Source organism: Mastigoproctus giganteus, chromosome 7 (assembly GCF_048544385.1).
Source record: "Mastigoproctus giganteus isolate SK-2022 chromosome 7, ASM4854438v1, whole genome shotgun sequence".
NCBI lineage: Eukaryota > Metazoa > Arthropoda > Arachnida > Uropygi > Thelyphonidae > Mastigoproctus > Mastigoproctus giganteus.
In genome coordinates, this window is record NC_143581.1 from 20,411,659 (window position 1) to 20,426,329 (window position 14,671).

A 14,671-nucleotide genomic window follows, 5' to 3' on the forward strand; every position below is an offset into this window, starting at 1 on the left:
GTCCCAATACATATCCTCTAGTAAGAACAACCACCTCAGAATAGGATAACTTCATTTTATACTTTAAAGGGCCAGTAAACAATAAGCATCTGATAGCGTTGGTGTCAAGGTTATTGTAATCCAAATTGGAATATTTTACTCTTAACTAAAAACTTTGTTCTCAACTTCTATTGAAATGGTTATATATGTGAGTTCTGTAACCTGTAGGTAAGAAATTAGGTTAATGCTTCTAATTTCATGTTTTCTTTAGATAATATTTGAAACATCCTTTTATAGTTAATAATCAGATATAATTAGTACTGTAAATTTGATTAATATTGTAAATATGATCTTATCTATTATTAACATTCATATCAAAAGGTTGCTTGAATAAGTTTGAATTTGGTAGGACTTAGTAGTAACATCCTTGCCAAGTTCAGTGATGAAGCATTCAAACATCTTTTATGAGACCCTTTGTTATTTTAATTATAGTATTTATTAGTAATAATTATTATTTAATAATATAGATGTTCCCCTATTTTGGCCTAGTGACAGGATTGCATAGGCAAATAATGTAACCAGTCATAGTTTATTATTGGGATTACTGTAGATCAGTGGTGTCCAACTTAAGGCCAGTGAATAAATTTTTATACGGCCCGCACGGAAAGTGAACTAAAACAGCATTTTAGAGAGTCATGCCACTGCATGGGCAGGTATCATTGAGCTTGACTGTATCAAACGTGCTCACGTAGTCCAGTACAGTCATATGTACGATAAATACAGTTATGTATGTATCAATCTTTTCATATTGTAAAATTCTACTATTTTGATATAACTTGTTCATTGTATTGAATTATTATTTATTTGCATTGAATTAAAAAATCATCCTTAAAAATGTTCCGAAAAAGGAAAGTCAATTTGGAGTGTCGTGTTTTTAATCAAAGGTGGATTGAAGACTATTTTTTCATTGAGTGTGATGATAAAGCAGTGTGTTCAGTGTGTAAGGTGACTGTGTCATCCACCTTAACATTGAAAAGCAGTGATCTTTTCAGGTTGTAAATTTTCTAAAGTGAGCATTTAAAAGCAAAAAGTAAGGTATTTTTTTACAAAACAAAAGTAAGTCATATTTTTATAATTTTAATAAAATCTAAAAAAAAAATCAGTGACATAGATTTGTTTCACATAAAAGTGTTGGGAATTTGTATTTTTTATATATAGCCTGAAAATAAAAAACGGTAACATGAAAATAGAAACTTCCTTTTACATATAACAAGATATGGAAAATGTAACCCACTAAATTTTCTCGAATTGCTCAGTGCAGCCTGTGAAACAAATCTAACTTTTAATATGGCCTCTGTAACGGAAAAGGTTGGACACCACTGCTGTAGATAGTAGAAAATATATTTTAGCCATAAGCATGCCTATAAATAAAACTGTCCTTTTCATATGTTTTTAAATACTAGATTAAGATCAGCTCTGATCTGGCCAAGTTTCCTGTGATATTACCCTAGGACCACTTTAATATTGACAGCTGTGACATTAAACATTGTCTTGCTGATAGGTAAGTCTTTCTCAACAGAATTTTTCTGATGCAAGTACAGGAAAGGTAGGATTATTTAGAATATCCTCTATGACTATATAGTGGTTTTGCCTATTACATTTGCAGAGGTCTGAGTCCAAATCCTGTTAGGGATTAGAAAAATTCTTAAAAAATCACTGCCGTTTAGGGCTTCAGTTAGCAATTTTGGCTGGGGAGAGTATGGTTTCCCTATAAGTTATTCTGTGTTTTTCAGCCCACATGCAGATTAATTCATCAGTGTACACTTATACAAACATCATATTCTGGGGCAATATTGTCTAAAATTCTGATTAGCATTAAAACCACTAACAGTAGCAACAACTAACCAGAATACTATGATGCCATGCACAACAACCAGTGGACTTAGGCCAAACAACAATGCCCATGGAACACTGCAACTACCACCAAATTTCATGTGGATGTGTTGCAGTCTGCATGAAAGTGTTCCTTATAGCATATGCTACACCTAAGTAGATGCATTTGATTCATGAACCATGTAGTGTGATTCATCACTCCTACATTATAAGATCTTTATTGTACAGTTTATCTTCTGCTTCAAGTGGTCCTGACACATCATGGCCTAAGTTGCCAATGAACCATTAAAAATCAAATCAAATCAAATCTCTGCTTCAAAGCTCAATGCTTTTGCTCTGTATACAACGTTGATAAGTATTGTGTAGAAGTATAATGTAATATCAGGTAAATCGGCTACACTGCTATTGTATTCCACCCTGTGCAGTGTCTTTTAGATGGTAATTAGTCCAACAGTTATCCACATTCTCTGTCATCATTGACATGTTGCCCCTGTCAGTTCAGCAAAGGAAGCACCCTGCTTCTAACTGCCTGCTCCTGAATCTGCTGTCCTCTTTAAACCAGTGTTACTTAATAATATTGAATATACACACATATATTCAGCAAACCCTCGGTATTTGCAGTTCTGTTTTTTAAAGTGATGTTTGGCAATCATAAATTGCACATGACTATCCTAAGTCTATAAATCATCAATAATGTATTAAATCAATAAGTTTGTTTACAGTTAGTTATAAAACAGTATTATTATAGTACATAATTTATATTGTTTATATTTATTATAGCATATAATATAAATATATTAAATATACAGGTAGTTCTTGACTTTACGAGTTAATTCATTCCTAGTGCGTGCTCATAAAGTGGGAATTTATTTCCCACAGACATAACGTTAAAAATAGGGGCTACGTTATCAACAATGAAATTAGTTAGCTAATTAGTTTATGTTTAAACAATGATTGATTTATCCAAAGAAATGAAAACATAGCCTGTAAAATAAAGCAAATTATAATAATAGAGAAATTATTTATGACTGAATGTGCACTCAATCACTCATTATTGGCTCAGCACTCGTTGGTTTGTTGCACAAGGAGTCGTCTTCTTCAGAAATGCTTAAAGAGGTGTTTATTTCCAAGGTAATCTTCTCTTTTCTTTATTAATTTCAATAGCATGCATAAGCATATTTTAATGGAACGCACAAATTGCAACTAACAAGATTTGCACGGAGTAACAAGTTTATGAAGCTTTAAAAAAAAAGGAATGAAGAGAAGATTCTGAAAATTTATTTATGTTTTTTATATGCTTGAAGATTTCAGTAAAGGGCAAACACATTTCACCATAATAACGTAAAAACCCACACAATTCCAGCTATCGGTATTTTCACAGATGCAATAACATTGAGTTTACTACCCATTTATAATTGCTTGCAGTAACAGAAAAGCCCAATAAACCGGAAAGTGCAAATTGTTTTTATTGTTTTATGGTCGTGACTTCCAGAAATGTGCTTTAGAAAAATATCACAAAGCCGCTCAAAATTGGTTCTTATAACAGAATATATGATAACGATGAAAGTTTAGTGCGTTTGATGATTTGAATTGGCAACTAATACAATTTACACTATAAAAACGACCTTTTAGGAGGTCATATAGCAAAAATTTGAATTTCCGAGAGCGTGGAAATAATTACCAAAAAACAATGTTATTGGGTTCACATTATGATATTTTCGTGATACGATGGTAACAGATTAACATCGTAAAGCAGGATACACTGTATTGTATAGCTATTTGTGTGGTTTCAAATGCGGTATTCATGAATGTTTTAACGTTCATTTTTTGCAATTAATGTTCATATTTTCGATTTTGTTGATACTTGAAAAAAAAAAAAACTCGTAAAGCAAAAACTCTTAAAGCGAGTACTGCCTGTAATTTGTATTAAATATGGTATGATATGGTAAGCACATGCAGTACAGGCATTATATAATACTGTATTATATGTGCTTAAAATATGTCTAATTTTATTTTTGCCACTTTTAAATGTATAGCAACAAATTAGTGATTGCTTATTTTTGTGGTAAAAATTGTTATTAAATACAATTGCATTTAACTAACAGTTTTTGAGATTTGGGTGATCTTTTCCACTTTTAACTGTTCAATGTGAAGTAAATATAATTTTTAACAGATGATGCAGTGCAAAATTTTACTTTAATTCATGGCTGTCAAAAAAAAAAAAAATGTGTTGCTTCACTGAAGTGTTTAATAACTTCTTATATTCATATTTGTTCTTATAATAGTAGGTGATTTGTGCTCACTCCATCAACCATATCAGTGTAAAAAACATACATCAGAAAAATTAAAATGTCTTTAAATTAACCTTTTAATATTTCAGAAAAATCAGTTAAGTATTTTCTCATTGTTACTATGCTATGTACACTGATCGCTACTTGAATAAAATATTTCATTGCATTCACTTGAAAATCTTTCATTTTGTCCACATTTATATATATCAGCCCACACTTTTTTCTGGTTTAATTTTAACTTATTAGATCTTTGTAAAATTCCTGATTGGTTTTAAATAGTTAATATTTTTATGGAAAGCATTTATTGTTAAGAGTGTTATGTGCATTAAGAATTCACTCATCAAATGCATTTAAAATTTGTATATATGGTATAATCTCACTGTACTGTCATTATTGTGGGTGATATAAAATTCATGTAAACAGCAAAGTAGTTTTGTATATTAGGGTTTAAATTTTGACATGCTTATAAAAGTTTTCTCGGGTCCTTTTTCCCTTCAAAAGAAGTATGCAGAACTTGCCAAGAACAAAGAACAAAAAAGTCCTGATAACCAAATCCTGCACATGGAAGCTTTAGGTAATCACATAATTTTATAGACTGGCTGGATTATATAGGGTCATTCCATATATTAGAACTGTATTGTTTAACAGTGTAATAATTTTCAATCAAGGGTATTATAGTATCCCAATTTTTATACACTGGTTTAGTGTATAAAAAGTGTTAACAAGGGTTTTAACTTTTAATTGTTGTTAAATTGTGTTTGAGAATAGCAGATTAGTAGAAAACTGATAAATAATGCTGTAACAGACAACTCTTGCTGAATAAAAGAATATGGATAAAAATAAGTGGCAGTTCCTGTGATTTTTGAAAAGTGATAGTAACTTTATTGTATTTATTATTATTATTTTTTTTTGTACTAGATGAGTAGAATCAGAAAGATTTTTGTTTACTTTATATAAAAATCTTTCACACATGTATTTAATTAAAAATAATTGAAAATATAAATATTCACCAGATATTTCACTAAAGTTGGTTGTCTCAAGGTAGATACAATAACATGGCAATCATAAGTTGCACATGACTATCCTAAGTCTATAAGTCATCAATAAGTGAGCATAATGTCCGAGAGAAAAATTAGTGAACTTTAAATAAACATATTTTTATTATTATTAGATAAATTTTAACCTCTATCCACCAAAAAAAAAAATTATCTGTTTGATTATCTGTTTAGCCTGTTGAACAGATAACAATCATGAGGAGTATAGAGATTTCATGACCAGCTTTATATTATTTGCATTGATGAAGGCAAGCACCTCCTGACAACTCTATTCATTTTCCAGGTCATTAATAAAAATACTACACATTAACAGACTACAAAAAGATCCCTAAAGAAATAGACAGTATCAGGTTGATGAATGCCACAGATTTCTTTGGGTGATAAAAGCATTAGCTTCACATGTGCATACCTGCCTTTATTGAAACCATAATCTCATGAGGAAAATTACCCTTAAAAAATTGGACAGTTTGATCATGAATCATAGCTGAATTAATGATCATGAATTAACGATGGGACCAACTTTTTATCTCCTTTTGATAAGTTGAAATTTATAGGTACACTTTTAAAGTAATTGAACTGTATGGCCCACTTGAGAAATAGCTTTGTGATTTAGATAAAGTAATGTGTATTTTTCTTCAGTAATATCAAAATAAGAAAAAAAAAAAAAATTTTTTAGATAAACTGTAACAATCTTCACAATCTAAAATGCTTTCTTTTCTTCAATATTGTGAAAATATACAGAAAAGTCATTTGACAAAGAAAGATTCTGCTCTAAAATTTTTGGATTTATTGATTTATGAGTCAAGGAATCTCAGTGGTTTTATGATATATTTAAGATAGTTCCAGAATGACTTATAATCAGCCATCTCCAGATAGCTGATTATAAGTTTTCAGATTAAATTTTTTATGAATACAATGGGATGTAGATTCTATGAACATGGATTATCCAGATCATCAGTTATCAAACCAATTCAAAGAACTAATAGACACTGCCATCCAAATGTTCTTTGCACACACCAGTTTATTTTAGACATTGGTTAAAATATTTTAATGATAAAACATATTTGACCTACAACTACTGAGAAGATTATAGTTCTTTCTTTTGGCAATATCAGATGGAAAAACCCAAATGTTTTTTTTTCTCTTTTAAGATTAAAGTATTTTTTGAATACCATAAATGAATTTTCCTATACCATAAATGATTTATTTATGGTATGGGAAAGTGTTGATACTCTTATATTGGACAAGAAATTCTGTTATACATTCCTCTGTAGTATGGAGTTTAGTTTATTTTCAATTAAATCACATAACTAGACAAAAATGAAGGAAGGAAGCAAAAAGAATTTCTGTGATTAACTGTTACTCTTGTTGATCAGAGGTTTAATCTTAAATCAGTGGTAGTGGCCACTGATGCAAGATTAAATGGTGAGCCCTATGATTAGTAACTGGGAGTATAGGCAAATGCAGTTAATACTTGTATATAATAGAAATGATTCGGCAGATGATCAGAATTCTTGATCAGGGAAAAAATACAGCCACAATTCTTATGGATATGGAGACTAATCAGTGTCAATGGGGAAGAATGTAACTAAGAGGAATACAATCAAATGGCAGCATGTATTCATGATATCAGTTCTGCAGTTGGGAAAAAATTAAATCAAAAATTAGCTTGAAAATCAATAAAATTTTCTTGCCACAGACCATACAACTTTAATAAAATATGATGGATATAAAATTAAGATTTAAATAAATTAAGGACTAACAAAATAATAATAACAATGGTGATAAAATACACAGGTGAAAAGATAAAATGAATAAACTTAGTTAAGAACAAATAAAAAAAATTAAACGGCTAAAAATGCAGAGGTCACTCAAATGACAACTGCAAAATCAACATAAAATACATATGCAAAAACTGATAATAATCTTTTCATCAGCTTATGATTAATGTCTATTGGCAACACTGGGTGTCCATATGGCACCATCTGCTTGTGTTATTTTGGAAATAGTCAATTTTAGGCTAGTGCACCTTTGCAGTCATGCAGCAAGATAGAGCTGTGATCTGTCATCTGATTTTTGAATTCAGGAATAAAACCTGCTGAAATTTATTATAAAATGTTGACTGAATGTGGTGAAGTGTGCACGAGTCAAGCAAGTTTACAAGTGGGAGAATAACTTTAAGAACAGTATTGAAAGAGTTGAGGAATCTCCTCCACCAGGGCAAGCACATCTTTTTTTAATTCAAATTAAGGAAGGGTGGCTGCAGAATAAATATGTAGAATTTTGCCTTCAGTCAACAGATAGTTGATTGCTGGAACAAGTTTCCATCTGTTATTGTGGAAGTTGGTAATTTGAATAAATTCAAGGAAGAACTAGACAAACTATTGGAGGGGATGGATAGGTAAAATGGAAATTTTTCTAGATTCTGACCAGTTCTTGTTCTTTCTACTTTTTCCACTTCTCCCTTTGCTTCATTCCTCTTTTTTTTTTTTTTTTTTTTTGTCTTTCTTCACACCCCATTTTCTTGACGATTGTTGTGTCCTAGCAGAAAGCCCCTTTATTAATCATGGGTAGCACAAATTAATTTAATGTGTGCCACCCACCATTAATAAAGGGACATTCTGCCTTGAAAGCTTTCTGTAATTTTTATTGCTTATATTTTTAGCACTTTTATTTTTATTTGTTGTTAACTGGTGTTATTTCTTTTATCTTTTACCTGTGAGTTATTATTATTATTATTTTATTCCTTCTTAATTTATTTTTATTCTATTGTTGTATCTTCCATATCTTGTGTTGTATCAGCTGTTGCAAGACATTTTCATTAACATGACTCCTAATGCTCCAAGTCTTGTTTTTTTTCTAATAGCTTAAAAAGTTTACACATCTTGAACTCTTTGACACTTGGCTTTCTCCAGTCTAAGTATTCTAACAGTGAGATAATTTTTCTTGGTGATATTTAATGTCCACGACTCCAGCTGGCCTCAATTATCTTATTGAAGAGATCCAGCTTGTTGAAATGCCAAGACTTTTGTGATTACTAATAACCTCACAGTGTGTTCATTTACCTACCAGAATATCATACAATCCTAACCACACATCTAACACTCTTGATCTTTTTCACCTTTTTCTCACAAACAACCCTTCAAAGTATCCAGTTGAGGTGAGTGGTCCACTAGGCACCTTAGATCACAACTTGGTGATGGTCTCTTCTCCAATGGAACCTTTCTCTTGTGATGTGGTGCTTTGTAAGAAATTCTTGAAAGGAAAGCAGCAAGTGTGCAGGGGACATTGTCATGATGCAAGTAAAAAAAGTAAAAAGTAAAGTGCAGCCATTATCAACCCACTGCAGGATGGAGGCCTCCTCAACAATTCATGCTGAGGGAAGTGGACCATAATCTGCCACGCTGGTCCAGTGCGGGTTGGCAGATCGACTGTATTCAGCAGTCAGGGGCTTGAACCCCGGTCTACTCAAAGAGCGTGTGCTACTGCACTCCCGCTCCTGACCACTCAGCTACGGAGGCCTATGATGCAAGTACAGTTCCCCAAAGCCCACTTTTCCAGCCATTTTCTTCAAACAGTATCATGTAATCACTAGAGATTTTTTTATATTGCCGGCTCACTTTTTTGACCTTGCAGAACAAATTCATAATGAACTGCATCCGGTGAGTCAAAAAATATGATAAACACGATCTTCACATTTGTCAAGATTATTTTGCTTTTCTTTTTTTTTTTTTTCAGGCCTTGAACTTGGAGAAGATGGAGTCTTCCACTGAGAGGACTGGGCCTTTGTTTCCAGGCAGTAGCCATAGGCCCATGATTTGCCATGGGTAATGACTGAAGAAGCAAAGTGTGAATCAACAGCAGCATGTTGATGAAGGTCCTCACATGCAAGAACTCACTGCTCTCTTGTGATTGTCTGGGAGGATGCAAGGCACAAACAGCCAAAATGCATTTATTACCAAATATTGTGTTAAAATTGATTGACATGTCTCTTAAGAAACACCATTTTCACCAGCAACTTAACAGATAGTTAAGTATTGATCATCCCTGATCAGATCTATGCAAATGAACTACACAAAATTCATTGGTTCTTGAGGTTGAAGGGTGGCCAGAGCAAGGATCATCTTTGATGGACAACTGGTCCTCTTTAAACTACACATGGCATCTTTTCTGGAAGGTGTTTTTAACATTTCAGGTTTCTGTTGTGATTTGCCTAATTTGAAACAAAATTTGATAAAAATTTGCTGCTCGGTAAAATTACTCGCTTTTAAATGTGATAATACAGATAAAACACCCTGTATTCAATGTACATTTATTTAGACTGACTGCAGATAATCAGGTGATTCATTAACTCCACAATTTCAAAATAAAAAGTCAGTTCCCAAACTTTTTGACCACACCTCATATAGGAAATTGAAGTTTTAGTTATCTATTTATTATATATTTATTGTACTGCTAAATATCTTTACTTCTGAATATAGGTACATAAAAAAAATTATGTTTACCCATGATGAGTAAGATTTTCAAGTGGTTGTTGTTGTTGTTTGTTATTTGGTTTTTAGGAGCATTAGCAACTAAGGTCATATTGCTCCGGGATATGCGGTGGTCATTCCCTGACCTTTCCGCATCCTCTGTATTTGGTGGTGACGGGCTCGAACCCCAGTCTAATCAAGAAGCATGTGCTACGCACTGCTGCTCCTTCCCACCTAGCTATGGAGGCGCCTTTTTCAAGTGGTAAAATGAACATTATTAAAAATCTTTAATTTCTAATCTACAATTGTGGGAAGGTTTCTCTATTGCCAATAAGTATATGTAATTTTATTTATATTTTCTGATTCCATCTTAGTCTAAATAAATTTTTAACAACTAAAAGATGAAAGAAAATCTTGGTGATAAATATTCTAGTTCAATTACACTTAAAATAATTTTGAAACAAATAGCCATACACTTGGGGCCGTCTTCAGGCAATTCTTTACTGACATCATCTAATTAAAATTATGCTAATGCTATAAAACAACTGGAATATGGCTAAACTATATATACATCACACAATCATATAATTATTGAAATTTTGCATTAAATATGATTCGGCCAAGAGCGCAATGTGTGACCATTCAACCATTTAAAAATAAACACAATGTTCGTTGTGTTTATTTTATCAAGCTGCCAAGGGTCAGATCATTCTAGGAAATTATCATTTTACATGATGATTTCCTGGAATGATTCATATCTTGTAAATGACTTTTCCATTAAAAATAATGTAAACAAGGCTGAATTACATTCTGGATCAAATTATTGGGTTTTTTTTTTTTCTCAAATATGCCTCTTTGTGTTAATGGTTTACAAGTATTTAAATTAGGATGCAGTTATAATAACATACAAAATCTTTAATGTGGGTTAAGTAAATAACATATACATACTGTATATATTAAACACAGTGATGAGAGATCCTGAAGAATTATTAATTCTGCAAGATACTTATCTTGTACATTCAAGAGCAGCAGTAAGAAGACTTAGACTGCTTAAAATTGATGTAAAGGATAAAATCAAAATTAATAGAATAAGGATAAAATTGCAGTTCGTGTATTCAAAATGGTAGAGCTTACCTGATGCCTGAACATGAGCAGATGTGGCCCACCCTATGGATGGTCAGCTGATCACACGAAGCTGTTGTGTGCAGGGAGGATTTTTTCTTTTGTTTTGTACCTGTAGTTATACACAAAATGTCCATTTTCAAATGTTTATATGTAATTGAAACCCTTCACTATTTGTAATCCTAGCTTTCCTTTCCATGTATGCTCTCAGTTAATCTGGAAGCACACAACCACTATTTTTTGATGATTACACGCACATTGGAAAAAGTAGTGCCCTTTATAAACTTAACAATTGGCAAGAAATCATTCAAAATTATTTACTTTTTCATGCCACCTTTATTTTCTCTGTTATGAACACAATTGCAAAAAATCCATTTTTTATATTAAAAACATATATTTTTATGTTTTTTGAAATAAAATCCCTTCTATGGTGCTCTAGACATTTTTTTTATCGCTTACTTATCATCACAGTCAACAAGAGCCCTCATGGGTAGTACAGGTGGTAGAACCGCTGTCCTCCCCACACCAGAGTTTAATTCTTGTCGGTGACGGGAGGAATATTGGTCTTTTTCACAATGTGGCTGAGTTAGTTGGTTTCAGACGAGGGTAGCCTGGTTTTTTTCACTCAGAAACTGAGGTTTTTCATCCAGCAAACAGAAAATTGACTTCAAAACACATCACAACACAGAAAATTTACAGACAATATACACGAAGCAATATGGCCTTAGTTGCTGATGTACCTAAAATCCTACAACAACAGGATACTGCGATTGCACCTATGATAACATGTGCTGCTGCGAGCTGTGATCCTGCAGTTATTTAAGGATGTACCATGACAAGTTAAGTCTTACTGTTGATAAAGGAGGCAGTCGCCTCTGAAAGCTACAGTTGGTTTTATCGCTTTTAATTCTGTATAGTGTAATTTCTATATTTTTAATTTTGTCTATTATTTTATTGTACAATCAGTGTATTTTATTTTATTATTTTACTTTTACAAAATTTTATCTGGTATTATATTATTATTATTTTAAGAAAGTTTAGTTATACGGTTGGTGTGTTGCACTGCAGTTATTATGAGTCAGAATTTGCCCAACTGCAGAGGCCTATTTGAAGAATTACAACAATAGTCAGCAAGCAAAATATTAATGGAAAAAACATTGTTTTGACAGTTGTAAGCTAAAGTGTAACAGTCAGAAGTACTAACATAAAGCCAGCATGCTTCAATAATTGGATGCAAAAAATGCTGCTAATTTTGAATTCTGTTTTTTCAGAATGTGCATATAAATATTGAGAATAAGTTTAACTTGATTCTTCCTTTTTCTTGTTTGCATGATAACTCACAGATTTTTGGAAATTTCAGTGTTGAAATCAAAGAAAACACTTTTGCTGAAAGCTATTGAAAGATTCAGCTGCATGAAACAAGTAGACCAACACAATGTCACTGAAATCTCAAAGAATAAAAACACATACAGCCTCTGGATTGTAGATAAATGATTAGGTTAGGTGGGTGTTAAGTGCTAAAGCAACAAAGACTATGAAGCAGCAGCATATCATGTCTGTAATTGTACGTTCTTTAGTTAATGTGCTAAACAAATAATCCAAACTTCCAGTAGAAGAAATCATGTGACCCTTACCTGAGATCAACTAACTCAGCCATGCTGTGAAAAAAAATATAAAACCTCTGTGCATTATTGAAGGGATTTGAACCCAAGCCTTTTCCAGCCAGTGTGGGAGATGGTAATTATATCCAGTGAGCTACCTGTGCAAGCTAAGGAAAATATATCATGGAGTTAATATTTGTGCATTAATAAGGAATAATAAGAGGGAAGATAAAAAAAAATTGCACCTAGGAAGAAAAAAGAATCAAAAATGAAGTACACTATCCATATAAGTACACATGCTTAGTGACCATGGATCAAGCCAGCGTGATTACTAAATACGATGCAGTTTCTTGTATTCTTTCAATCTTGTGAACTCCTCTAATCATGTGGTTGTCCAGGACTATAAACAAAGTTTGCTTAAAAAGGTATTAATGTTCATTAGTTACACCACACTGCAAACTCTATTATTAATATCTTATAGCATTTTTAAGTCTACATTTAAATATAGCCATTTCTCTGCTATTTACTATTTGTCAGATTGTCTTATTGCTATCTCAAATTACATTCCTTAGAATAAGTATTTGAATTTTCTATTAGAAAAATAGAAGAATTTTCTTAGCCTATATGTAGTTGGCATTATTCATCACGATACAAAGGGAGGAGTATTCTAAAATAGGCAGAAGCCATGCTATATTTGAAAAAAAAAAAAAAAAAAAAATGTCAGTAGATATTGCTGAATGCAGTATGAAAAGTCAGATTACTTAAAAGCCAACAAAACACAATTTATATTTATGTGATGCAAAGCCATATGCATACAAAAAAAACTGGTTGCTATGACCTTATATACACCCAGTAATCACTGAATTATGACCACCTACCTTATTGCATCACTATTCGCCTAGTCATTGATTCCACTAGATGTCTGAAGACATCTGTAGAGATCTGCAGCCAAGCTGCCTGCAAGGCTTTTCACTGTATATGATAAGATGCCCCATCTTTTCACTGTAATAAGATGCCCCATATTAAACAACCACTGCCAACTGCCTGGATAATGAGCACAATGGATCCATGGATTTGTGTTGCTTGCATTGCACAAAAGGCATCAGTGTGTTGCACTAGGTATTTGGACTCATCTGACCAGCATGCTCATTTCCATTGTCCAGCCAGCATGTTGACACCACAGTGTTTGCCATCAATGCTGATAAGTGGTGAGGACAGGATGTCTCCTAGGTCATCTGCTGTGGAACCTCATAAATCTGAGTGTGCAGTGCATCGTTATTTGTAATATTGTTCTTTCATTTCCCATATTGTATTGTGATGTCAATTGTCATACAGTGACATGCCTGCCATTGAGCCTGTACAGTGTACTGCACCCTTTGCTCACCATGACCATTCATTTTGCATAACCCTTTACAGTTCTGTTGGAGGAGGTGGTTTGACCTGTTAGACACCATGCTTTGTACACTGTAGCTACGTGGGCATGATTAACCAAAAAAAACATGCAATTTCTGATATGGAAGCACCTGACACATGAGCTCCCACAATTATGCCCTTTTGAAACTATGTCCTATAACTGATAGTGCAAGCTATGCAATACAGTCCATTATGGATGAGGTTATGATTCAGTGACCACATGCCATTAAAAAAAAAGTAGCAATGTAACTGTTCATGCCACAATCAACAATAACTTCCTCACTTTCTGGGTCATAACCAGTGCGTGAATTGGAAAATACTAAAAACTGGAATGGTAATATTTGACAATAAAAAATAAGAAACTAAATAGATGAAGTATACTTTTTGTCAGGATAAACATTTGAATGTTTATTCAACACATGCCAATGTTATCAAAAGTTTTCTGACATTCTGATGCTGAAGTTATTTCAAAAAAGTTAACTTATGACTAGATTTGTGCAATAATCACTTAGCAAAGTATGCTTGTACTTTACTAAATTATTCAGTTGCATCAGTTCTGCTTCTCAATACAATGGCTTGATCAGTAATAGCCATTGGATTGAGAAGCATGTCATTATATGTCCGATTTGTGAAGATTTACCTTTCACATCTATAAACTATTCTAAAGTTGATTTGTCAGCTTGTGGGATGAAAAACTTTGTAAATGTGTGTCATATACCCCTGTCTGATTCTGACACAAGCTTGGAAAAACATTGATAAGTTCCTTCCTTCTAGATCAATAAGGGCCTTTTTAAGTTTGATATGGAAGTGACTAGCAAGACTGATACTATTCTGATATTTGTTTT

The 14,671-nt window shown here is 32.6% G+C and overlaps 1 protein-coding gene across 1 annotated transcript in view; it reads left to right on the plus strand.

Moving 5' to 3' along the window:
• The window catches only part of LOC150082627 (dynein regulatory complex subunit 4-like), a 37,831-nt gene extending 35,386 nt beyond the window's left edge, over window positions 1–2,445 (plus strand). The window contains exon 10 of the mRNA XM_090377870.1: window positions 1,443–2,445. The gene's annotated coding sequence lies outside the window, so the exon portion shown is untranslated. The remainder of the gene's footprint in view (window positions 1–1,442) is intronic.
• Window positions 2,446–14,671: the final 12,226 nt, after the last annotated feature.